General features: G+C 42.6%; 1 non-coding gene across 1 annotated transcript; it reads right to left on the minus strand.

The window, feature by feature from the left end:
- Positions 1-354: 354 nt before the first annotated feature.
- On the minus strand, positions 355-462 carry LOC130978560 (small nucleolar RNA R71). The gene has a single exon (XR_009086184.1). It is a non-coding gene; the product is annotated as a small nucleolar RNA R71 (small nucleolar RNA).
- Between the last annotated feature and the right edge of the window lie 3,639 nt (positions 463-4,101).

The raw sequence follows: 4,101 nt of genomic DNA on the forward strand, positions 1-4,101 counted from the left end.
GACTATACTGCACCAACTTCTAACTTCTATGGAAGAAGCATCTCAATTCCTGCCATTGGAGCAAACAACTTTGAGCTTAAGCCTCAATTAGTTTCTCTAATGCAATAGAATTGCAAGTTTCATGGACTTCCATCAGAAGATCCTCATTAGTTCTTAGCTAAATTCTTACAGATATGTGATACTGTTAAGACCATTTGGGTTGATCCGAAGGTCTACAGACTTATGCTTTTCCCCTTTGCTATAAGAGACAGGGCTAGGATATGGTTAGACTCACAACCTAGAGAAAGCCTGAACTCTTGGAACAAGTTGGTCAATACTTTCTTGACCAAATTCTTTCCACCTCAAAAGATGAGCAAGCTTAGAGTGGAAGTCCAAACCTTCAAACAGAAGGGAGGTGAATCCCTCTATGAAGCTTGGGAAAGATACAAGCAATTAACCAAAAGGTGTCCTTCTGACATGCTTCTAGAATGGAGCATCATATGTATATTCTATGATGGTCTGTCTGAGTTGTCCAAGATGTCATTGGACCATTCTGCTGGTGGATCTCTTCATCTGAAAACACCGGCAGAAGCCCAGGAACTCATTGAGATGGTTGCAAATAACCAGTTCATGCACACTTCTGAGAGAAATCCTGTGAATAATGGGATGACTCAGAAGAAAGAAGTTCTTGAAATTGATACTCTGAATGCCATATTGGCGCAGAACAAAATATTGACTCAGCAAGTCAATATGATTTCTCAGAATCTGACTGGATTGCAAGTTGCATCTGGTAGTACTAAAGAAGCCTCATCTGAAGGAGAAGCTTATGACCCTGAGAATCCTACAATGGAAGAGGTGAATAACATGGAAGAATTCTAGGGAAAGACCTATAATCCTTCATGGAGGAATCATCCAAATTTCTCATGGAAGGATCAGCAGAAGCCTCAACATGGCTTCAACAACAATAATGGTGGGAGAAATAGGTTTAGCAATAGCAAGCCTTTTCTATTATCTTCTCAGTAACAGACAGAGAATTCTGAGCAGAGCCTCTCTGGCTTAGCAAATAGTCTCTGATCTATCTAAGACCACTCTCAGTTTCATTAATGAAACAAGGTCCTCCATCAGAAATTTAGAGGCACAAGTGAGTCAGCTGAGTAAACGAGTTACTAAAACTCCTCCCAGCACTCTCCCAAGCAATACAGAAGAGAATCCTAAAAGAGAGTGTAAGGCCATAACCATAATCAAAATGGCCGAACTGGAGAGAGTGAAAAGGCAGTGATTCCAGGGATGTCCACTGACCAATAAGGAGTCCCCTATTGAGGAACCAAAGGAATCTGAGGCTCATACAGAGACCATAGAGATTCCACTGACCTTACTTTTGCCATTCATGAGCTCTGATGAGTATTCTTCTTCTGAAGAGGACGAAGACACTGTTGAAGAGCAAGTAGCTCAGTATCTAAGAGCAATCATGAAGCTGAATACCAAGTTATTTGGTAATGAGACTTGGGAGGATGAACCTCCATTGCTCATCAATGAACTGAATACCTGGATTCAGCAGACATTACCTCGGAAGAAATTGGATCCCAGAAAGTTCTTAATACCTTGCACCATAGGCACCATGACCTTTGAGAAGGCTCTGTGTGACCTGGGGTCAGGTATCAAACTCATGCCACTCTCTGTAATGGAGAAACTAAGAATCTTTGAGGTACAAGCTGTAAAAATCTCACTAGAGATGGCAGACAAAATAATGAAACAGGCTTATGGACTTGTAGAGGATGTCTTAGTGAAGGTTGAAGGCCTTTACGTCCCTGCTGACTTCATAATCCTAGACACTGGAAAGGATGAAGATGAATTCATCATCCTTGGAAGACCCTTCCTAGCCAGCAAGGGTTGACAAAGGAGAGTTAGTCCTTCAATTGAATGAGGACTACCTTGTGTTTAAGACTCAAGGATCTTCTTCTGTAAACATGGAGAAGAAGCATGAAAAGCTTCTCTCAATACAGAGTCAAGTAGAGCCCCCACACTCAAACTCTAAGTTTGGTGTTGGGAGGCCACAATCATGCTCTGAGCATCTGTGAAGCTCTATAAGAGCTCACTGTCAAGCTATTGACATTAAAGAAGCGCTTATTGAGAGGCAATCCAATCTTATTTATCTATATTAATTACTTTCTCATTTCTATTTTCTAGTGTTAGTCTATGTCTTCTTTAGATTGATGATCATGTGAAGTCACAAAAAAACTGCAGAATTAAAGCGGAATAAAAAACAACATCCAAAACAGCACACCCTAGAGGACGAGCTTACTAGCGTTTAAACGCCAGTAAGGATAGCAGAATGGGCATTTAATGCCCAGTCTAGTAGCATTCTGGGCGTTAAACACCAGAATTGGCAGCCAGACTGGGGTTTAACACCAGAAAAGGGTGTCTGGTGTCTGACTGGCATTAAACGCCAGGAAAGGTAGTAGAATGGGCGTTTAACACCCAGTCTGGCAGCATTCTGGGCGTTAAACGCCAGAATTGACAGCCAGACTGCGTTTAACACCAGAAAAGGGTGTCTAGTGTCTGGCTAGCATTAAACACCAGGAAGGGTAGCAGAATGGGCGTTTAACACCCAGTCTGGCAGCATTCTGGGCGTTAAACGCCAGAATTGGCACCCAAACTGGCGTTTAATGCCAGAAATGGCATCATCCTGGGTTTAATGCCAAAATGGCACATAGTTGGCGTTTAAACACCAGAAAGGTGCAGGGATGAGAAATCCTTGATACCTCAGGATCTGTGGACCCCAAGAGATCCCTACTGGTCGGGCGAAATTGTGAACTATACTTTTTCACAACTCTCATAATCCCTGGTACTGGCTCCAAGAACTTGGTGCGCTTAATACCATGGCATTACACAACTTCGCACAACTAACCAGCAAGTGCACTGGGTCGTCCAAGTAATAAACCTTACGTGAGTAAGGGTCGATCCCACGGAGATTGTTAGTATTGAAGCAAGCTATGGTCATCTTGTAAATCTTAGTCAGGCAAACTCAGATATGTATGGTGATGAACGAAAATAACATAGAAGATAAAGATAGTGATACTTATGTAATTCATTGGTAGGAACTTCAGATAAGCGCATGAAGATGCCTTCCCTTCCGTCTCTCTGCTTTCCTACTGTCTTCATCCAACCCTTCTTACTCCTTTCCATGGCAAGCTCGTATAGGGTCTCACTGTTGTCAGCAGCTACCTCCCATCCTCGCAGTGAAAGCTAATGCTCAATACTCTGTCACAGTACGGCCAATCACCGGTTCGGTTCCCCCCTACCGGAATAGAATAACTCTTTTGCGTCTGTCACTAACGCCCAGTAGGTTACAGGTTTGAAGCACGTCACAGTCATTCAATCATTGAATCCTACTCAGAATACCACAGACAAGGTTAGACCTTCCGGATTCTCTTGAATGCTGCCATCAGTTCTTGCCTATACCACGAAGACTCTGATCTCACGGAATGGTTGGCTCGTTTGTCAGGCGAGCACTCGGTTGTCAGGCGATCAACCATGCATCGTGCAATCAGGAATCCAAGAGATATTCACTAAGCCTCAGATGCTTGTAGAACAAGAGTGGTTGTCAGTCACCTTGTTCATAGGTGAGAATGGTGATGGGCGTCAATCATCACCTTCATCATGTTGAAGAACAAGTGATATCTTGGATAAAGAACAAGCGGAAATTGAATGGAAGAACAATAGTAATTGCATTAATACTCGAGATACAGCAGAGCTCCACACCTTAATCTATGGTGTGTAGAAACTCCACCGTTGAAAATACATAAGCATAAGGTCTAGGCATGGCCGAATGGCCAGCCTCCCAATGATCTAAGAACTAAAATGTCCAAAGATGATCTAGAGATCTAAAAGTGATCAAAAGATTTCTATACAATAGTAAAAGGTCCTACTTATAAGAAACTAGTAGCCTAAGGTGTACAGAAATGAGTAAATGACATAAAAATCCACTTCCGGTCCCACTTGGTGTGTGCTTGGGCTGAGCAATGAAGGAATTTCGTGTAGAGACCTTTTCTGGAGTTAAACGCCAGCTCTCATGCCAGTTTGGGCGTTTAACTCCAAATTTTATGCCAGTTCCGGCGTTTA

This window comes from Arachis stenosperma, chromosome 4 (assembly GCF_014773155.1).
Source record: "Arachis stenosperma cultivar V10309 chromosome 4, arast.V10309.gnm1.PFL2, whole genome shotgun sequence".
NCBI classification, from domain to species: domain Eukaryota; kingdom Viridiplantae; phylum Streptophyta; class Magnoliopsida; order Fabales; family Fabaceae; genus Arachis; species Arachis stenosperma.